Source organism: Fukomys damarensis, unplaced genomic scaffold, assembly GCF_012274545.1.
Source record: "Fukomys damarensis isolate Sample0158 unplaced genomic scaffold, DMR_v1.0_HiC HiC_scaffold_25, whole genome shotgun sequence".
Taxonomy (NCBI): domain Eukaryota; kingdom Metazoa; phylum Chordata; class Mammalia; order Rodentia; family Bathyergidae; genus Fukomys; species Fukomys damarensis.
In genome coordinates this window covers 21,334,680-21,358,214 of record NW_022900937.1, presented here as the reverse complement: position 1 = coordinate 21,358,214, position 23,535 = coordinate 21,334,680, and the positions used below count along the sequence as shown (strand labels likewise).

General features: G+C 41.9%; 1 protein-coding gene across 1 annotated transcript in view; it reads right to left on the bottom strand.

Annotated features, from left to right (window-relative positions):
- Positions 1–23,535, bottom strand: part of LOC117283232 (thrombospondin type-1 domain-containing protein 4-like) — a 111,978-nt gene that overhangs the window by 65,969 nt on the left and 22,474 nt on the right. The window lies entirely within an intron of this gene.

Genomic DNA, 23,535 nt, shown 5'->3' with positions numbered 1-23,535 from the left:
CCTCACAGAAGTTTGCACATGAAAATTCCTAGCAGCATTATACATGATTTTCTAATCTTACTAAGTGGGCCAAATGTTCATCAATTGATGAATAGACGGATGAGATGTGGGATATCTGTCCAATGGCACACTACTGAGCAATCAAACAAATGAACTGTTGATGCATATTCCAAAATTAATGAACCACAAACACATTATGTTAAGTAAAAGAAGCCAGATGCAACAGACGTATTGCATGATTCTGTTTATATAAAATTTCCAGAAGAGGTAAATCTGTAGAAACAGTATATAGATTACTTGTGGCCTGGGAAGAGGGTGGGAATGGGGATTACCAAGACGGGGGACATTACTGGCATAATGAAAACATTCTAAAACTGATCTGTGGTGATAGTTGTGCTGTTTTTCTAAAAATCATTACACTGTGCCCTTGAAATAAGTCAATTTTATGGCATGTAAAATATGCCTTAATAGAGTGGTTTCTAAAGTCTGCAGATGATTCTGAAGTACCAGCAGATTTGGAAACCAGTGAACTCCAATAGGTTTATCTTACAATGAGGAAACCAAAGCCCAGAGAGGGAAATGATTCAGCCGGGGTCACAAAGTGAGTTTACACAGAGCCAGGACACTTCGGATGAGTGTCTCTGCAGGAGGAAGCAGAGCGCCGGGAGATGACCTGCTGAAATTAACCAACAGGAGTCGCCAACCTCGGTGAGTCAGTCCCTGTTCATCCCTTTTCCCCTTAAATAGCAGGACATAGGCTTGTTTTGCTTCAACAGTTCAGGAAAAGGGGCTCAGGAAGCAGCTGTAAGGGCAGTGAAAGGACCACGGGCTTGTGGGAGTCAGGAGGCCAGGTTACAACATGGCCCTGAAAGTTCACGGTGACCCTGGGCTGGCCACTTTACTTCCCACAGTCTCATCTTGTTCATTCATCTGTAAACAGAGAGGAGAACATCACGCTCCCAAGATCACAGTAGAACCAGTACGGGAGACACTGAGTAGTCCAGGAGAGAGATGATTCCACATGATTTCCATCGTGCCTGATCGGAAACCAGCTCTGTTTATCTACAGGCTACAACTATAGTGTCCCTTCCTGTCAGTGGGACACACAGTCCCCAACCTGGGCACTGTTCAGCCACAGCCACCTCAACCCAGTCCCAGTCCCAGCTGCACCCAAGTTCTCAGGTACCAAAACTCTGGAAAGGTGGGAGCTGCGGTGGACTTTTTTTTTAAAACAGATATGAAAGCTCTGGACCAAGAACAATATATATTAAAAAAAAGCAACAACTTTCCACGTGCATCAAATGCTGGCTTGGGTGTGGTGTTATTACAAGACCAAGAGAATGTAAAACATCCTGCAGTATAGTGCAGTAGAATAGCTTTGCCAAGGGAAAGAAATCTGTCTTCTATCTAAGAGGAATGTTTGCTAACTGTTTTGGTCTTGGATAAACTCAGCCATACATTGCAGGCCAGGTGTTTACATTTCAGACTAATCATCAGGCTCTCAATATGGATGCAGACATTGTGGGGTACAAGAAGAGAGTACTCTGGGATGGCCACGGCAGGGGTACCTTCACAGAGAGACACGTGGCCTGTCAGGACAGGGTAAGTTCAGGTCAAGATGCTCTTGTAGAAGGAAAAGCGTCAACACTGGACCAACCCCACCTCAGTGTCTTCTGAGCTTGCCGCAGGTGATGTCAGCTATGAAGGTCATTGTGGCAGGAGAGATGAAAGGGAGCCAACTCTCTGTGCTTTAGTAGATGAAACAGAAACCACTATGTTTACTTTTTCAGATGAAACAGAAATCTGACTTCTCCAAGAACCTGTCTGTGTCCTTTGCAGTTAGTTTCTGGTAACTGCGCTCCACAGTGGCTAACAGGGCTCTCTGGGAAAGGTCACTTGGGACTGATGAGATGGAACAGAAGCTCAGCACCTATGATAACAGAGCACACTTAGGCTGGGAGAAGGTGAACTGAACTTGAGAGCCTTCAGTTTCAAAAAGTGAGCAAGTCCTGCTAGACACGGAATTTTAAGCAGCAACTGAAGATAAATGAGAATGCAAGAGATAGAAGGGGAAAAGACTAAGATCCGAAAAATACAAATAAAAACAGAACAAAAGAGGAGAAGATACATCTAAAACAAGAACGACAAATGCATAGTTCATGTATAGCAAATGCCTCCTGCCCCAGACTTATGATGGCCTCAGTTACCCCCACAAACCAACCTCAGGAGGATTGTGTTCCATGTACACTGTCTAGGCCTGTGGGGAAAAATGTAGATCTTTCCAGTTAAACATAGAGGACAGACCTCCTGCCTTTACTTCTCCTCCTCCAACCTTTACAATTAAATAGTTGAGGAATTAAGTAATTTTTAACCAACAAGGAAAAAAGGAAGGACTTATCTGGAAAGATTTTAGCAAGCCTGCGGAAAACGGATGCAAGAATTATAAAAGAGCATGAGCTGCTAACTTAGTACCAACCATGTAGGACTCTGCTGAAACCAACGCCAAGTAGCCAGAGAGGAACCCTAGGAGCACAGTTCTGGCAGAACAGCTGCCATGAAAGACAGAGCTTAGGGCCACAATGGAAAATAGTAATGGCGCCTACTTATGCAGGCAGACAACTGTGCATCCCAGCCCTTCTCCAGAGGCAAAGTTTATTCTCTGGAGATTCTTAGGAGTGGCTGCAGCTGCAGGAAGCAGGCACCAAGGAGAACAGAGGAGGGTAAGGGGCACTCAGAATACCAGTTACACAGACCTCCCCATGAAGGAGACTAAAAGATTCTCCCAAGAAAGTGAACAGCTTCAAAAGAAAGACCTCTACATACCTAAATTTGTGTCAGGGGCAATCTGTTCTCTGTAAAACAACAAAGAAGAAACAACTGCCAAACATGAGCATGTGAGCATGCAGAACTTTCAATCTGGATTTTAGTGCCTTATTAGAAAAGTATGAATGAATGTTCACAAGAAGTTGGAAGACCTTTGGGTAAAGCCTCAGAAAGGAAAGAGTCAAAACAAACTCCAAAATAACTTGGAAGTAGGGAGGAAGATAGGGAAAATAAAAAGAATTTTAAAATCTTATTCCCAGAGAATAAGTACAACCATGAAACAAGAACAGGATGCTACATCAAAGAAATGGTCAGAAACAAGAAAGAGTTCTTGGAAATCATATAGTCATAAAAATTAGAGTTCAGCAGAAAACTCTAGAAAATGGTTGAGCAAGTTCCATAGAGAGTAGAACCAAATACTTTAAAAATTAGAAAATAGGAAAGATAGAAAAATTTGAGATGGTATCCAAAAAGAAGTTTCAGAAATAAAGATCAGAAACAATACCAAAAAGAAAGTTATCAAAGAGATATTAAAAGAGACTACTCAACATGAAATTCTGGTTTGAAAGGGTCCAGGAAGGTATGCAGAGGCCAAAGTGGAGTTACAAATCTCTTCTCCAAAGCATCTCATGGTGGAGTATGAAGATGCCAGAGATTGAGAGGATCCTATAAGCATCAAGAAGCAAAATTCATGTCACATTCAATTATAATTAGAATTCCCTTGATCTTACAACATTATTTAAGCAGAATGCTGGAAGACCTTCAAACTGATGAAAGACTTTCAATTCTAAGATACAAATGATTTCCAACACTTTATTTTTCTTTCTTTCTTTCTTTTCTTTCTCTTCCTTCCTTCCTTCCTTTCTCTCTATCTTGTACTGGGAATTGAACTTAGGACCTTGCGCTTGCAATACAGGTATGGTACCACTGAGTTAAATCCCTGGCCCCTCCAATACAGATTTCAAAAAAGGTGTAATTATAGGACAAGTGTGGGGTGCAGTAAATGCCATTTTTAGATATGCAAATGCTAACGCTTCCTTTGTATCTCTCCTTAGGAAGCTACTGGAGGATGTGCTTCAGCCAAACAAGGGAATAAACCAAAGAGAGCAGATGAATCAACATATGGCAATGAGGAGTCATCACAAAGCTGCACGCTAGCTGTCCCTCAGCCTGGAGCACAACCAGAAGAGTAGGAGGATGGAGGACTAATGAGAGAAGATCTCCAAGAAGAAGAAAACTGTAAATGGAAGATTATGTGGTCTGAGCATCTGTACAAATTGATCACTGTCAAAGAGAGATTGCAATGGTTAATTTTGTTTCAACTTGCCTGGGTCATAAAGTGTTCAGATATTTGGTCAAGCATTATTCTGTGTATGTCTTTAAGGGTGTTTCTGAAGAGATCACCTTTTGAATTGCTAAACTGTACAAAACCAGTGAGGATGGGCCTTGTCCAATCAGCTGAAGGCCCATAGAACAAAACAGCTGAACTTCCCTTGTCATAGAAGCCCACAGTGTCTGACAGCTTAAATTGGGATACTGATCTTTTCCTGCCTCCAGACTTGAAATGACATCAGCTTTTCCAGGGTCTCTGGATTGGAACTTATACATCGGGCACTCCTGGTACTTAGTCCTTTGGATTTGGCCTAAAACCACACCATTAGCTCTCCTGGGTCTCCTGCTTGAGACTTCTCAGCCTCCACAAACGTGTAAGCCAACTTACTAAATCTCCTTCTCCATATATACGTACTATTGGTTCTGTTTCTCTGCAGGACCTTGACTAATACGGATAGACTGAATCACTTAGAAAGAAATGTGATAACATATGAAAGATCTGTAGTGAACAGTACTTTCATAGTTATGATAATGTAAACACTGACTATTTAAAAGTTCAGTTAGAACTACATGGGGATGGCTGGGGAAGGGGAGAGAGGCTGGGGAACTGGTTTATGTAAGAGTATTAAATCCAGTTTCCTTACAAGCAGCCAAAAAAAGAGTATCCAAACTGGATAATTCACATTGTCTAGAAATATAGAGGTAAATGCCAGAAGAAACAGCTCAAGGAATAGAAGACAGTTGCCTCTGGGGAAGGGGTTGGAATTTGGGGGAACACTGGTTTTCATTATAAGCCTTTTAGGACCTTTGGATTTTTAAATTATATGCATATGTTCACAAATAAAACTTAATTTGAGGAAGGAAAAAGAGAGGAAAACAGATTTTCAAGACAGATCAATTATGGTACGATTATACAGGTTAAGAAGAATTTGACTGGAGTTGACAGCAGAAACAAACCTACTCGCCACCTTTAACATGCGATGACAAGGTTATGTATTTGGAACCAGCAGATTCGTAGTGAGTTAAGCGTCGCATGGGTTGTAAGAAAAATACAAAGATAGATAATTTGTATGGTGTGACCAAAATAGATATTATATAACCTAAATGTTTTTAAAATTAAGCCTGGTGAATGATCTATCTCTGCCCTTCTTAATAATCAAAGCCTGAAAGAAACCTAATTACAATGCATTTAGCGTCTTCTTGGCAACACAGGAGTTTTGTAATTGTTGAACGCTACTGTAAACAAGATTTCTTTTACAAAAGCAATCCAATCCACTGGTAGCTATACAGATCCCAAAGAGACAGTAACAGGACAAATGGGAAGGAAACTGAAATAGCATACAACGTAGAATAACACTTCCAATAGCAGCATCACTCAAAGATTTTAAAGACGCTCTGCTAGAAGCACAGAACCTACTCTAGTTGGTTTAAGGAGAAAAACTAGTTACAGGACCTTAGGCGACTCACAGGTTCTCCAGAAGAACCAGCTGGGAAGCTGCTCAGTGAAGAAGCCAGGACATGCCGCTTCAACACCAGGCGGACACTCCAGACGAGTGCAACTACCGGAAGTGCATGGTACAGGGCCGAGGCTGTTCAGTCCCAAGCATTACTCTCCTCCCTACTCCATCTACCGCGTAAAGAAAGACCATGAAGTGTTCTTTGGGGTCTGACACATATCAGCTCTGGGGGAAGATGTCGGGCACACGGGACGGACATTTCCCCTGTGCTCCAGCACCACCATCTCATTCTGGATTCTTCTGCATGGAGAGTTCATCCAGTTAGGTAGGTAACAATGATCCTACTCTCTCCACCCTCATCAGGTAGAAGCTAGAGGCCCACCTAGAGGTGAACAGAGCTATGAGCCCCGGGCAAGGATTGGGAAGATGTTAGGTGAGGCTAGGAAGTTTAGAACTCTACCTACTGTGACTTATTTTGTTCTTAAAATGGATCATCAATTATCTATTTTTGAATTAAATAGGAGCCCAGGTACTTATGATAATTAGGTCACTGATTAGGTCTACTTAATGTATGCCACACTTACCAGTTTCCCAATTGGTCTCTTTGAAAATCAGACCCTGAAAGAAAGGCCCTCCACTCGATTCTAGAGTACCATCCCTCAGCTCATCCTGCTTCTAGATTCCTGGACCCACTGGGTCTCAGGATGCTCCATCCAGGAGGAAGGAAGAGGAGTTTAACTAAGTCCCCTCTCTGTGAGTTACAGGTGCTGCCTTAAGGTTTTTCTTTTTTTTTTTTTTTTTTGAGACAGGGTCTCACTATGTAGTTAAGACTGACCTGGAACTCACTATGTAGCCCAGGCTGGTCTCGCACTCACAGCAATCCTCCTGCCTCAGCCTCCTGAGTTCTGGGATTACAGGTGTGCTCCACCACGCCCAGCTTGCCTTCAGGTTCTTACTTCACAGATCCTCAGAATTCACATTTGCCAAATCAACAGGTATGAATTCTGAGCTGATATTTCCTCACTGCTATCAAGATGCTTTCTTTCAAAAGGGAATCAAAATGGCAGGTTACACAAAGTTTCTGATTTGTCTTTATCTCTTTTTTTTTACATTGTTTATTGTCAATGGATTTCTTTTTATCATCTAAATCTGCGAAGCATGCTGTGCATATTACATAAATTAACCTAAATATGGAAGAGTCAATTTCTTCTTAAACAGTGTTCCCAAGTTGATTTGGGACAGTGTATTAGTTCTCAGCCATAGGAATCTTTTATTTTTCAATGTAGAAGAGTTAAAAATTCCTTCTTGGACTAAGCATCTAACACTTTATCAATCCAAGAAGAGCTCCATCAACTCCAGTAGCTCAGGTCATCGAAAGCAAAACACGCAGCATCTCAAGTACGTGAGTCTGTCCTCACCCACAGAGCGGCCCTTGACTCTTTGGTGGGGGGGTTTGTTCTATTTTCCAAAATGTGCCAGGTTATTTCCAACAAGTTATGTTGGTCCCACAAAAGACTACTTTTGAAGTTGATCTGATTTTAAGCTCTCTAGCCAAGGGCTTTCTCTAAGAACATACTCCTGTTTCTCTTTATCATGTGAGGCTTGATTGTTTTTTTAGGTGGAATTTGGAACTGCTTTGGATATAAAACATCTGAATTTTAAAATATCCTCATGCATATCAAAGAAGAATGTAAGAACATTAATATTACTCCATAATGCTTATTACAGATATAGCAATGGATAAAAGTTAAAATCTGTAGGTTTTTATAAAAACACTGTGGAATAACAAGCAGATTATATTTGGTTTTTCTTGGATGCTGGTACAATTTTCTAAATATTTAATATTAACACAGCATTCAGTAAAATGATGAACTTGCTTCCATTTCCTTCTGTAAATACAAGCAACTGTTACCGCCATACTCAACCACCCAGACGTTTCTTAAATATTTCATTTTCTTTGGTTATTGCTCCGGCAATCAGTTTTTAGTATTCATCTATTTGTGACTATGACTTTAACTTAAATATCATGCTTTTCAAACAGCAATATGTCTACTTGTAGGAACGTTGACTATTTGTTAGACTTTAATTCTGTAGTATGAATGATCAGAAATGTGAAGTAGGCAAAATGCAAAATAATCTCTAGCAGTAAAAGTTACCATGAAATTTCCCACCATAATACTGTCAACAAACAACTATACTGTGATCCCAAGCACAGTTGAGAGTTAACTAGTCACAATCAACCTAAAATACGCAGAAGGTATATGTCAAATAGTTTGCCATTGTGAAGATATACAAGGGCCTAAATCGCACTTTTTTTTTTGGTACTGGGGATTGAACTCGGGCCCTTGAGCTTGCAAGGCAGGTGGTGAAACTACTGAGCTAAATCCCCAGCCCCTAAATCACACTTTTGAAAATAGATATTGGTGCAGAGAAAGGTGAATGAAAATTTTTCATGCAAATCACTAGCACTTTTTTAACTTAAAAGAAAAGTTGGGGTTTGGAACAATTCTTTGGAAAATAGTGACATACTAAATTACTTGTAGCTTTCTTTAGAGTCAGTTTCATGAACGCCTTAAGAAGTTAAAGCTCAGGCATGACAACATTTGGTGACTCCCTGTGATATAGATGTAAAATATTCTGGTCTGCATCAAGAGACAGTCAAGCTACAAATCAATCATGTCATGAAACAACACATTTTAAACTATTTAACAGGCACAAATGAAGGATGGTTAAGGGACCTTCCAGGCAGCTGGGAGGTTTTACATCAATGACAAGTCCATTTACTGGTCTTTAGCTGTTTATGATATTGTTTGTGAAAGCTTGAAAACATGCAAATGCTCAGTTATAAAATATCTGATGATTGTAAACAGTAAGTATGATGGTTCCATCCTATTATCCACAGTAAGAATGTTGCTTATGTCTCTGAAAGTGGAGCAATGGCGGCCAATATTGACAATGGCAGCCTGGGTGGAGACTGAAGACTGTTCAACTGTTGCCACTGCTTCAAGAGAGATTGATACACTCCTTCTTTCTTTCTTTCTTTCTTTTTTCCCTCATTGAGTTTACTGGTACATTTTAGGTATACAGTACAGCTACATTCATCATTGGGATCTTGTACCTCTACATGACAGGTCTTGGTTCTCATTTTTTCCCCTTGTCCCTGCCCTCCCTTCACCCCCCCTCCCCTCCCCCTTTACAAACACTTCATTTCCTTTTTTTCATTTTCTCATGTTTTTTTCTTTTCCCTTATTAGCTTTCCCCTACCCTTCCCACTTTCCCTAACCTTTAGCCCCTTTCTTCCTATTTCACATTGTCCATTATATCATTAGGACCTTATGTACTATTATAGCTTATTTATACCAGAGAAACTATTCAGTATTTATACATGTGTGATTTATTTATTTCACTTAGGAGTATATCCTCAATATGTATCTATTTTCCTATGAATGAATCTAATTTCTCATTCTTTATGGCTGAGTAGTATTCCATTTTATAGAAAAACCACATCTTCTTTATTGATACACTCTTTCTAAAAAGAAAGACATAAACACAGTCAGTGGTTTAATATTTCACTTTTCAGTAACACTAATCAAAAGTGCCTCTTGCCGGGGATTTAGCTTAGTGGTTTGGTGGCCTGCCTTGCAAGCGCAAGGACTCAAGTTCAATCCCCGGTACCAAAAAAAAAAAAAAAGTGCCTCTGGAAATCTGTTTCATTCTCTAATTAAATATTAGTCTTGCTGACATGGGACTGGCTATGAGCTGGGTCGTGGCTCATGTTCTTAAATTTACTATTTAAAAGTTGTTTTCCTTAATGGAGGAACAAATATTTTTAAAAGTAAAGATTAAAGACCTGGATATGATGAATTACAATGGTACCTTGGTTCATGAACTTAATTCTTTCCACAATTCTGGTCTCTAACCAAATTGGCCACCAAGTGAATCAAATTTCCCCATAAAATTCAATGTCACCCCATGTAAAGTTCCCAAATAGAAGCAAAATTTTGCTGAATGCTTCTGTTCACGGACCAAACTGTTCCCAAACAGTAGAGTTCCTGAACTGAGGTAGCATTGTATTTTATTATTCACCGGTTAACTTACTTAGGACAGTTTTTTTTTCCTATGGTTGAACTCCACCACTGTGAGGTAGAGTTGATTACTACAATGAAAACGTTTGAGAGCCATATGAGGAGTTTGGATCCAGGGGACCATGAGTCTTTGAGCCAATGACATGGCCATCATTTACAGGGTAACATTACTGTTCAAAATAAACACTTTGGGTCCACCACATTACAGAGGTAATGTGGTCTTTCAGCAAAGAGAAACACTTATTGAAATGTGGAACACTAGGAGCCTGAAAATGTAGTTCGAACCATTGCTTTGGCAGCATTCTGAGCACCTTCGCATATACAATATCCCAACACTTACTTGCTTGGGTTTATGTTCTGAAAACACAGCACCAAGAAAGAGACTTAGAGCTGATTACTATGCAGTGTTAGTGCTCTTTTCTATCAATGTGATTTTAAAAACATCCAAATAAGAGCATTATTTTCACTTTTTCCTCAATAGTAAGGCATATAAAAGCATTTTTCTATTCAGACAAATATGTATTATGTATACAGTGAAAACTCCACATGCATTTACAAAAACGCAGACATCTCTGGCCTTTGTCTTAGTTGGAGCTCCATGCCCTAGGCTCCAGGTCATCTAAATCTGTCATTAAGGGTGCATAAGAGGAAAGAGGTCAGAAGCACTGTCTGTATATTTTACGAGTAACATTATGGTACTGACAAAATACAACCCAACTAAGTGTCGAATTCCAGTAAGAAAGCCCAAAGATCGAAACAGGAGAGAGGAAAAGTTCTCTTTTCCCAGATTCTCCCCTTACCATCCCCATGCACTGTGCTTTTAACAGAGCAAATCCAACCACCCCAACTCAAACCCAGCAACATAGCCACTGTGAATGCTACCTTCCATTTTTAAGCTATGTGGGAGTCTGCATTTAAAAACTAAAACAACACACACACACACCATTACTGATTGTGATTAAAGTTAAACACGCTTACTAGCTATGTTTATTATTATTGTCGTATCAGTACATGCTTATAGTACATAATGTTTATATTTCTTGTGAGGCATTGGTAAACGTACGTAAAACATCTTTATTCCCCCTTCCGTTTCCTTCCTCCTCCTCCATCCATTTCTTGATCCCTCTCCTTTTTGGGGGTATACGTTTGTAACATATAATGTTTACATTCCTTGTGTGGAGTTGGCCCATGTACATAATACATCTTAATAAACTTGAGTAGTCATTTGTAGGAATGGATGCACCTCAAGACCATAATGTTAAGAGAAATATATCAGACTCGCAAGCTTAAATATTACATGGCTTCTCCTATGTGAGAAATCCAAAGTATAAAGAAAAAGAAAAAGAAAAGGTAAACAATAAGAAGTAGAGAGACAGATCTTTCTCAAAGCAGAAGGGAATCAAGAAATGCTTACTGACCCTTGATCCATCTCATCCTAGCAAAATTGTAAAACCTCTTGAACGTAAACTGTACCTAAACCTAATAATGGCACCTATCTTATAGGAGAGTGCTGAGATTTATGTGACACACTTCCTGTAAGAAAGCTCAGCATCATGTCTGCCACATAGTAAAATTTAATAAACATGACTATACTTGGTCAAGTCTTTAGTGAGGTGGGTACCGGGCCAAATGTTATTAACAGGCTCAGAAATAAAAGACATCTTTGCAGGCATCAAGGATGTTACTGACATCCTTGTTGCTGACATCTTTGCTAAGCAGATAACAACATGAGAAGCAACAGCAGTGTGAATCCATCTCAGGGGACAGGGTTGGTGGGGTTGGTGAGGTCAGGGTCTTGGTCTCACTGGACTTACAGCCTGACCTGTAACCATACACAACGGGGTTTCAACATCTGACTGCTGCCCTTGCAGGGTTTTAGGAAGGCCAGAGAATTAGTGTAAGTGAAACTGTTCTGGGTGGTAGAAAAATTCGTGTGCGTCTTTATTACTGTGGTTGCCACTAACAATAACTGGATGTTCTGTTATGGTGCCCAGGCCAAAGGCCACATAAGCTGAATGAGGGAGAAATGAGTGAGCAAGAACGGAGCTGCAGAATCGAGTTGGGCCTGAAGACTAGATGAGATCTGCATGAGCGAGTAAGGCTGATGGGATCCCAGGTGGAGTCACAGATAAGCAAGCTCAAGGCACTGAGCCTGGTGAGAGTGAAATTGTCAGAAGAGGATGAGGGGGAAGGCAAACACATGCTGACTGTGGGAATGACGCTATATGGACCTTCCAGGCCAGCTGCACAACCTCATTGGACCAAGGCATACTAGGCAAGCAAGTGGGCTTTTCTAAAATAGGCCTGTGACCATAGCCAGGATCAACCTAACATTTACATAAACACACTGCATCTTCCTCTCTGCTTTTTCTCTTTCACTCCTCCCTTTGTGTACGTGGAAGAGAGAAGCACTGGAGATTGAACCCAAGGCCTTCCCACTGAGATACATCTCCAGCCATTTTCTTATTTTTATTTTGAGACAGAATCTCAGCTGGGCTCAAACTTGCAATCCTACTGCCTCAGCCTCCCAGAGTGCTGGGATTATAGGCATGCACCACCGCACCCAACTTTCCCTTTTCTTTTTTTACTTATTTCTTATAATTGCACTAGGTCACAGTATAGTTGAACAGAGATATAAATCAGCACACCCATAAACACTTTTAATCCAAGCACTAGATAAGCCAGGGTCTCCTGATACTGCTGGACACCAGTTGTTGAAGTTAAATGCCAAGCATTTCCTCATTTTGGAAAATGTTCAAGAGTCTACATAGGGAACAAAATCAAAATGTGAAAAATTGACTAAAAACACTCCTTTGGAAATAAAACACTACTCAGTTTAAATTAACTGATCTCATTTTGGGGACTAGAAAAATATTATCAGCGATGATATATAATAACAAATATTTATTGAGCAGGTGCCAAGTACAGAAATTTTCCACTCCTCTCCAAAACTTTTGAGGGGAACACTACAATAGTCCCATTTTACTGACAGGGAAGGTGAGGCTTGTGGTGGTGGGGCAGTGAGTTTCAGAGTCTTCATGGCTGCTCCACACAGACCTAAACCAAATGACAGTGTCCCTGATGATGACAGGGTGGAATGAATAAGGACCTCTGTTTCCAATCAGCTTTGAAAATTATACTAAAGGGCCAATGGTTAAAAACAATCATAATGAACTACTAAACAAGTCCCTTTTTTCATCAATGCAAAGTGAGTTTTCAAATGGAGAAAAGATTATTTTAAATGTTTCTAACTCTATAGAAAGGAGATTCCACCTAACAAATACATGTATCCAGAAACCATTCTCTGTTGCATTCCTATAAATCAAACATTAACTGTATTCACTAAAGGATTCTGCAAGGGTAAACATGCAGTAAATATTTAATAAAATGAAAAAAATCGTTTTGCAACCTGAATAATCATTCAAAAATTTATCTGTTTTGTAAATTTGAATTTACAGCAGACTCCTGACATTCCTGAGGCATACATCTGGAACCATCTCAAATTCCCAGATTCCCAGATATAAAACTGTTTATAGAGGCTCCCAGCTTTCTCTTGAATCATATTTTCATGGCAAATCATATGCATTTCCTGCTCACAGACTTACACTGTGTACCACAAGCCCACAGTACTTTCAAATTTCATTGAATTTTACCTCTCACTTCATGGCCATTTTTCCAACACAAAATGACTTTAATTAGTAACCAAGCACCAACACAAATGCATAAATGAGTAGACGTCATCTAAGCTAAATGACTCCTTTCCAAACATGCTATTTGCAAAATAGATTCTTGAAATCCAAGCAACCAAAGTATGTGCTACAGACCCACAGGGGAACCTGCATGAGTCACAAACCTGCAAGCCAAACCCATGAGCACCTAGGGTCCAAGTGCACTGATTAAGTGTGCCTGGGCGGGCACCTGGGGCACAACTGTAGAAGCCACAGACATTCCACTGGTCTCACTGATCCAAGAGGCACAGAAGTCACCCAAGTCTTTTGGTGACGAGGCCAGAGAGCGTGATGATAGAAACACGGGCTAAGTGAATTACAGGGATTCACCTGTTCATTTGAAATACCTAGGCTTGTATGGCTGGGGATGATACAAATAAAACTTGGATGATTTCGCTGTCTACAGTAATGGAGCCCAGTTCCTGCTGATAAACTGGGCCCAGAGTTGCAGCAACTGGACGTGCTTAAAGTACCATCCTAAAACTCAACCCTTAGGCAGGGTTTGGACCCCTCATCTTGCAACCCCCGCCAAAAAAACCCCACAACTAATAATGAAGTACACATAGTAGAGAAGCAAAGAATGAATGATAAAGGAAGACCAAAAAAACAAACAAACAAAACCAGAGGGAAAGGAAAGAAGGCAAAGAAACTGGGAGAGAAAAAATGCAGAAAAGAAAAAAAGATGAAAGAAAGAATGAAAAAGGATTTTAGCGGCTGGTGAAAAAATATGTATTATTTCAAAATACATAGCTTACACAGGTCAGGATGTATTTAAAAACACTACCGCCAAGTTTCTGAATTATTTATTTATTTATGCCCCTTTTATTCCAAAGAGGTTTTGCAGCATTCTTCTGCCAGATTAATTTTCCCAACGCTCCACTGTGATCATGTTACTCCTTGCTGCTCCTTGCTGCCTATAAAAAGAAGTCTAATTTCCTCAGCCGCCTCTTTGAGGTCCTGTACAATATGGCCCCCTACTTCCAGGCATACCTTATCCAACACTTCTCTTTACAAACTGCTGCACCAGCCAGAGGGCCCTCCCTCCTGCTCCGAACACATGCTGCGTTTACTGCCCACGCACCTTTGCTTATGCCCTATCCTCTGCCCAGAAGGCCTCTGCCCCCTCTGCATGTGCCAAGTCCGACTGCTCTCGGGGGCAAGAATGCCATGCACATGGCGGGCACTGGTCACCCTACTGGAGCAGGCTGATGCCGGCTGTCTGCAGGGGGAAGTAACCTTCTCATTTCCCCCATAAGAATTTGTGGTCCAAGGAGGCTGAGGCTTGTGCCCTAGGGCTGTGTCCTCGCCCCAGGGCCATTTGGACAGAACAAAAGGTGGCTTCAGGAATAAGTGGCAGACTGTCCTGGCAGTCTTTGCTCTTCAAGTGGGAAAAGTGCACCTCTCAGTTCTATGTAAACTTGAATTTGCTTGTCCAGTCCTGAGTCACAGTTTCGCTTGGCAACCCCTGCACGGCCTGTGCCAGGGTCTGTGAAGCAGGACACTGGCCCATTCAGAAAGGCCCAGGGATCTAGAGTGGGTGCAGATACCCCATCCTCTGCCTGCTGAAGCCAGAGAATGTACCCAGAAGGAGACTGATAACCTCCGTAAACATCAGCAGATCAAGTGCTTCTACTCCTTCGCCTCCTAAGAACATGCCGAGGGGGTTTTAATAGGTGCTATTCATCACCAAGGGTGGGAGAGCAGGTTGCTAATGCTATTTATACAACCTCCAAAGCCAGCTTAAGCAAACATGGCAAGTGGGTGTCGGACAAGGCGTCATGGCTGATTGATGGGGGTCTAGTAAGTGTGCGAAGCCGCCAATATCCACACGCTCACTGGCCAAGGGCCAGAGCTATTACATGATGAGCTGTTACATAACCTCAAGCACAGATGGAATTTGGGCTGTGTAGATCTGATATGCTTCCCCTCCTTAATGTCTTGCCACCAAGAGGTACACGAATTGACTGGAATGTACGAGTCTACTCCTCCACTGCCCCCTTTTCTAATGACAGGCACTTCTCGTGATCACAGCAGAGACCACACATCACAGTTACCGATACACTAAACCTTTTCCCTAAATCAAGTCCTCCACTGCCCTGTTTAAATCTGACTTATTTTTATGGGCTCCTCAGTTTAACATCACCACAATTTGATAGAGCATGACTTTAGATGAAAGCTGTTTCCTGGGGTGAATCCAAACTTCAAATCAATCCCCTGGACAAGACTCAATTCAGCTCAATATATTATGGCCTTGTGATAAAAACGTAAAGCCAATATATATTAATCCAATAACCACGTGAGATCTCTGGTTGCCCTGCCAGTTCCCTGCCTCTGTGCTGCTGACTTCTGGCCTCACTAAACTCATGACGAGGCTGGTCTGTCTGGCATTTCTGATCCTGACTCCCTGGTCTCTTTGCCCCTCTGTGCCGCCGCTCTTGTCCCTTCCAACTGAGACGTCTTATACCTGTCAGAGCCTACTCATCATCATCCTGCCTCAAAAAGAAATGGCACCTACAGCGGAACTACCAAGAAAAGGATTAACTCATTCTAAGGTAGAACTTTGCTTCCCGAGACTTGTCTTAATTACTAAGTAGCAACTCTGTGTTGTAAACTCTGTTGACTGGTCCCCAATCTGCTAGACAGTTATTAACCATTCACATTAAAAAAAAAAAACCTCTGCCTTTAGCAATCTTTAGTTCAAAACTAGAATTCATATGAGGTCTTTCCATGTTTTACTTCTGAGCCATTTAAATATAACCCAAGGCTCAGTCGTGGTGGATGTGCGTGCACACACACACACGTGTGTGTGTGTGTGTGTGTGTGTGTGTGTGTGATCACAAAGAGCAGAAAGAAAAAGACAAAAAACTAAGTGTTACCCCACTGAAGAGCACAGCAAAAATCCAATACAATGCAGCAGTGAGAGCCACTTCTGGTACACAGAATCTGCACCATCTTGGTGCCAGAACAGAAAGTGTTAGAAAAGTGTGTCCATGTCAGTGGCTCACACAAAGATCAGTGAACACTGTCAGGGGCTGAGAGTGATCAGAACAGAGCAGCTGCTTTCCAAGAATAGGTCTGAAGACAAAGTGAAAATCTAGACATGTGTTCCATGTTCAGCAGAAATGGTTGTAAATGAAAGGCTTGTATGTGAGGTCAGTACAAGTCACAGCTAGTAATCTTTAGGAGAAATATATCCCTGGAGATGCTCAGTCACTAAGTATTTGGGCTAAAAGGATCTCAAATAGTTGCTAGTAATGCCTAGGTTCGTAGCAAAACAGTGATTCCTGTGACTTCAGGATCTGCTGACAAGCAGGCTCCACAGTACAGGCTGAAGACAGAATAATTCACACACAAATAATTTCCCAAAAACCTCAGTGTGATTTTCTTGTGGTAGATACAGGCTCAGATGCAGATAAGAAATATAATCCAAAAGCAGAATGAAAGCTAGACATCAAGACGATCCAATTTTTGACACTCTCCTTGATTTATTTCCACCACCTTTACCATACTGCCCCAGTTCAAAGGATGACTAAGAAACTAGTCTTGTCCCAACTATGTCAGCAGATTGAACTCTTCTCTCGGAAAACGACAGTAAGCTATATATTATTCAATTTTGATTTACATTTTAAAGATGGACACATGTTAGGCGACGTGCAATGGCATGTGTTCGAACCTGCATCGTTCTCCCACATAGTTGCTGTACTTTGGAAATCAAAAGCTTGGAATAGGCATTTGCAGTGCAACTTAAGGTGTTGATCGGCAAACTCTGTGAACATTGAAAAATCTCATCTGTGTGTAATAAAGAATATGGATTAATCTCAAAGTTTCAAGCAACTGGCAGGATTAATTGGCCCTTATGTAACTATGACCTGAAAAACTATAGACAGCAGAAGTACTACATGTGCTGCTATTGTCCCTTCTCACAAGCACCCAGGGCATCACCAATCAGCCTTGAAGCCACTCCTTGTTCCCCAGGCCAGCAGAGTCATGCTTAGGGAGAGTTGGCACCAGGGAGGAGACCTATGTGCTATGAGTCATGTGGTATCTGCAGAAGAGAACAGCCATGCTGATAAACAAACAGCATGCTCCAAACCACAGGAATCAGTTGAAGGAAATAAAGTATTTACACATTGGTGCAAAGAGGATTCAAGATGAAAAGTTAGCTGCTTTCAAATACCTGAAAGGTAACTTTGACCTTTATTTAGTTCAAAATGGTGCCAGAGGTAGCCAGGCCATAAATAATCATTCCAGGGTAAACTCTAATGACATTGCAAGAATGTAGGGAGGTAGGTAAAAAAGGAGAGAAGCACATTCTCTCTCTTCTTCCGACCTCAGATTACAGATATACAACAGGTGATGTTTCCTTTAATCCTCTGGAAGTAAATCCCACTAAGCCATGGAATGTTCTCACTGAAATTTCTAAGAAGTGGACATTGACTGGTATGGTTGCTATTTAACAGCTTCTGGGGAGGGACACAGTAGTGGTGGGGAGTATTTTTGATAAATATGTATAGGAGAGACTGAATTTATAGTTTAAATAGAAGTTGCAGATGCACTGACCAATCACCTTCTAGCTACAAACTTTCTAACTCCAAAAACCCATTAACGTTGCCCAGGTTCTACTGTACTTTCTCAATAGCCATGCAAGGGGTAACTAAATGTCCCCAGCACTCATTCAGGACACACCCCTACTGATTCATGACACAGTGACCTCTGCTCAGAGGGGAGAGAACCCTGCTACAAAGGAAATGAGGCAGGCAAGGATGGGTTGCTGGGAACAAGCAAGTGTACCCATCCTCGGGTGGCCCCTGAGGCAAAGAACTGTACTCAGCCCTGCAGGCTTGGTTTCTGCAACTTCTCACAGAATTGGATTCTTCTCATTTATTCTTTGACCTGGGAGGACTCAGTCCCATATGCGCTGAATCTTCAGAAGGATGAACAATGCCACCTAACCTGCCCATCCTGCCCAGCCACACCACCAGAATCGGGTGAGGCAGACTCTGGAGAAGGTTGAGTTCTTAGGAGAGAGAAACAACAAGCCTGGGTCTCATTATTCAATATTTTGCAATGGGTTTAAATTCCATGCTTGGCTTCAAATCTGTAAGATCATTCATATTCAGGCTAATCTGCTTATTAGATGCTGAAACAGACCCTGAGGGTTTCTTTACTAATTCTCCAGGATGACACTGGTTCAAGTGCCAGGAAAGAAATTGCTGTTACAAGAACCACTCACACTTTCCAGAATACCCTAGAGCGGAGGTGATTTTCTCCCTCAATCTTTCCTTTTCCGTAGCCTAAATTTCCTGGTGAAAAGCCCGAGAGGTGTGATCGTCACTTGTCCCATCTTGCAGTCTCCTTCAGAAACAGCGGAGAGGCAAGAGGCCGATGTGTTCAGGAGACATTTCATACATTTCCTTCTTCTTTGGGATGGGAGAAAGACAGACCAAGATTTTGGAAACCACGGAGGAGGGAACAAAATCAGTATTAACCCCTCACGCCACCCTGGGGTCACCCCCTTGCACGTGACTCTGTCTCGCCTGGATTACATATAAAGGCTGGAAGCAAAGCAGTCCCACAGGGCCCCCAGTCATCTATATGTAGGGAAGCTGAGCTGTATGATTTTTAGAAGTGCAGACGTGACAATAAGGAAGGAACAATATTCATGTGCTATACTCTAATTCTAATCATTCCCGAGATATTAGAAACCCTCCAAGCCTGATGATGAAATGACAGTTGACAAGCCAGGGGAGACATCCTGACTGGCCCCGAGTCTCTGTCCCAGACATTGGTCATTTGGGGCCATTCAGCATGCACACTTGCTCTTTTGGTCTGGCATCTGGCTTTGTGTTTTAGCAATTACGTCTCCTTGTGTGAACAGTCTTGGGTGGGGGACTATCGGTCAGGGTGTTCCAACCTACTCTGGCCAAGGGCTTGGGATGGGGCCTAAGCCAAGCAATCAGAAGTCTTGTTTCCAAACGGGGTATGGGACATGCACCTGTAATTCCAGCATTCTAGGTGGCTGGGGCAGGAGGATTTCAAGTCTGAGCCCAGCCTGAGCAATTTAATGACTCAGTGAGACTGTCTCAAAAAAAAAAAAAAGGGTCTATTCCAGGATGGGCTTTGAATCTTGGTGGAGAAACCTGTTGGAACTTTTCCTAGTGATGCTCAGTTCTGTTCCCCTCTATGCTCCCAGCTTTCCCAGTTTGTGTCCTTCACCAACCTTGGCTGTCCTTGCTTCCTGTTGATTCTCTAAGCAATCCAGGTATGCGTCCAATAAAATCCAAGTATTACATGTCTAGCTTGCTTCTTCAGATTCTAAATCTATCATTCTGAAGAAATCTAAAATACTATGTGTTTAAAAATTTTTTTAACTTTACTAAAAAATAACTATCTATTTATGGAGTGCCCCCTGCTGTGTTGATACATGAACACATGGTGAAATTAGCAAATGAAGCTAAGAGACACAGCCATCTACTCAAATACTTATCAGCTGTGAAATAAGGGAGCTAATGCAATAAGAGCATTTCAAGTCACTCCTGGCAGTTCTGAACTACACGACGCATTACTATTAAAGCGATTATAGTCAACTTGCTCTGCAACAGGTCACAATTTATTTCTCCAATCTAAACGAAACTTTGTACTCTTTTACCAACATCCTCCCCCCACTCCGACCCTGTACCAGGGATCGAACTCAGGACCTTGCACTTGTGAGGCAAGTGCAGTGCCACTGAGCCAAATCTCCTGCCCTTACCACCATTTTGCTTTCTCCCACCCATACCCTTCCCCACAGACTCAGGTGACCAGCATTCTGCTTCTCTAGTTACCTGCTTCTAAGACTGAATTTTTAGATTCTGCACCCTGTAAGTGAGAATTTGTCTTTCTGTGCTCGGCCTGTGTCTGCATAAAGTTCTCTAGTCCCATCTGTGTTGTCACCAATGACAGGCTTTCCTGTATGTAAAGGCTGAAGAATACCCCATCGTGCATAGTCCCACTTACGTTTTTAGCTATGTATCCAACTATCGCTTCCATAGCTTGGCTGTAGTGCACGGTGCTGCACTGCACATGGGAGTGCGGATGCCTCTTGGGCAGACAGAGTTCAGTTCCTCTCCAAGAGTTTCATTCTCTCAATGTACAGACACCCTCAGTTTTCTACCTTTCTACAGAAACCTTTCTCTTTCTTCTTAAAGTAGCAAATACCCTAAGGAGGGCTTCTTGATGGCATTTTAAAAAAGAGATAACTTCCCTCTTTCTTTCCAGTAGGGAAACAAGGCTAAAACAGGCAACACTCGAAAAGATTCCGGAACAGGCTGTAGCCCACGCTAGTCTTATTTTCTCAGTCACCATTCTTCTTGACCTGCCACAGTGTTCAGCCAGGTTGATGAACTCTCTTAGGAGCCTGGTACAGTAGAGACCCAGTCGACAGATTTTTGGGGGGTGAATCCGGCTTTATCACTTACTAGCTGGGTGATGAGTCTACTAGCCATACTGACCACATATATCATTGTCCAAACCAATCTGAGCGTGAAGGAGTCTGGGCTGACGCTTGCTGGGTAAGCAAGGATACATGGGCACCTTGATTCTCCTTTCACTCCTCCTCCTTACAACACTAAATCTAGTGCTGTGAGAAAAAATCCCTAGCTGCATTTTCTAAGGTTAGATCGCCAAGTCCAGGAAATGAGATTAAAGGCCTAACAAGAACCATTTGGTGAAATTAATGTGTTTATCAGGGCTTGCTCTCTGCTTCTACTGTTCTATGTGGCACTGGGCAGAATGAGTGCAGCTGTTTCCCTAAGTAGGCACATGCGAATAACAGTAGATGTCTAAACACAAGCAAGAATCCAATGCAAAACCCAGCCATAAAGCCTGAACACCCCACAGGAACATTAGCAGCGTCTTCCTCCCACTGCCCAGCCTGGGAGTCATTTAAAAGGAAGAAGAAGAAAGCCAAGAAAACAATCTGAGCAGACAAAAGAATTACTTAAACAAAGCCAAAGCAAATGGGCTCCTTCTCCCCTTCTAGGCATGTGAGAAATACCATGGTCTGTGACTATTTTTAAAAAGTAACTTTCTAGTAATACATTGTAGAAGATGATCTGTGACTCTTCTGTATTTTCTATTACTTTGTAAAACACCAGGGCTCTAACTGGCTCATTAAAAAAGCTCAATGACTTGTGGTCAAGAAGTACATATCAGTTTTTCTTGAAGAATCTGTTTTTCCATCTGCCTCAATGCCCACTTCCCTATCTCCCCTTCATGGGGTGTGGACTCCCCACAACATGGTTTGTCACATGACCTGATCCAGTAGCCCCTGCCTGAAAATTAGGTCCACATAAGACCGTGGCATAGTTTTCTTGAGGTGGACGCAGTCACTGGGTATGTGAGTATCGCAACACCGCCATGACGTGTCACTCAAACTGACTGGCTACAGGAATTTATTCTCTCAGAGTCCCAGAGCCCAAAATGCTGAAATCAAGGTGTTGGAAGAGGCATGGTCACCTTGAAGTCCCTGGGGGAAATCTTTCCATGCCTTCTCCTCAATTCCCAGTGGTTGTGGACCGCAGTCATGGCAGATGATGGCTTATCTTACTGCAGTATGATAGTTTCTTAAATTATCTCTTTATTATATCTGCCAGGATCATACTTCCAAAGAAGTTGACATTCACAGGAACTGGTAGTTGGGGCCTTAACATACCATTTTGGGAGACGCAATTCAATCCAAAGCACTATAATTCCAAGTCCAAAGACATGTAAGGCTGCTTGCCTACTGAAGAAAGAAAGAAGTAGGCAGAACCAAGGGCAGTGAAAAATGATGAAGGCAGGGTGGAGGATTATTGATTCTCTGGATTACAACTAAATCTAAATCCCATTCTATCTTCTGATTTCCCAGTAGCATGATCAGTAAAACACTTTTCGTGTTTAAATGTATTTAGTTTAGGTTTCTGTCACTCACAGCCAAGAAATCTCTTTGATGTATCTAGCCATAAATAATGCTGTACAGTAAGATTTCAAATACTTTCCCATAATCTCGATGGGGTATTTATAAAAAAAGCCAGTATTATTCTGACATTAGGCTGCATCTCTTGGTTTATGGTACCAATGATTCTGTCCTCCAATTAAGGCTGCACCATCTTTGGGATCCTGCCCTCTTCCTGGATGGGTGGTTCTCAACCTCAGCTGCCCACTGGAATAGTCCGGGATCTTTCAGAAATCCCAATGTCCAAGCTGCACCCCAGACCAACAGTTTCTGGGGATGGAGGCCAAGAATCAGTGCTTCTCCTTCATAATTGTAATGAGGAGGAGCTAGGGCTGCACTGCCGTGGGTAGAGCTAGACCCACAAGGTGGTTAGTCTCTTTAGATGTGTGCCTAGCTTCTCTAAGGCATCTCCCTCCATTGGTCAGGCCAACCCTATTTCCTGAGTTACGCATGTGAACAGATCTCAATCAAGCCACACCCTAGCTCCTTCCTCTGTTTTAGCTTCCTAGAGTTAGCATGACAAAAATACCACAATTACAGAGGCTTAAAGCAACAGAAATTATTCCCATTGTTCTGAAGCTTCAAGTCCAAAAGCAAGCTGTTCGCAGTCTGAAGGCCCCAGGTGGGTGGGGATCCTTCCCTTGTTTCTTCCTAGCTCCTGGCAGTTGCTGGCAACCCTTGGTGTTACTTCGATCACACATCACTCCAATCTCTGCCTTCCTTGTCACTTGATGTACTCTTGCCTGACTGTTACCTTTCTCTTCTTCTTCTTAGAACATCAGTTATTTTAGATTTAGAGTCCACCCAACTCTGTAGCTAAGTATATAGACAACAACCCTATTTCCAAATAAGGTCATGTTCTAAAGTTCCAGGAAGGGATGTAAATTTGAAAGAGGAGGTCACTATTTAACCCAGTGTCCTCTCTCTCTCTCTCCCATTCTAAGTCTTAGACTTTATCTTTCACAGAATGCAAGTAAGACCTTGCAAACTGGGAGTACAATGCCTTTCTGTATGGTAGCACAAGACTGTAACAGGAGCACTACAGGAGACTGATGCAGTAGGATCATAAGTTCGAGCCCAGATTGGGTGGACTTAAGGAAACTGTCAAAAAAAAAAAAAAAAAAAAAAAAAAAAAG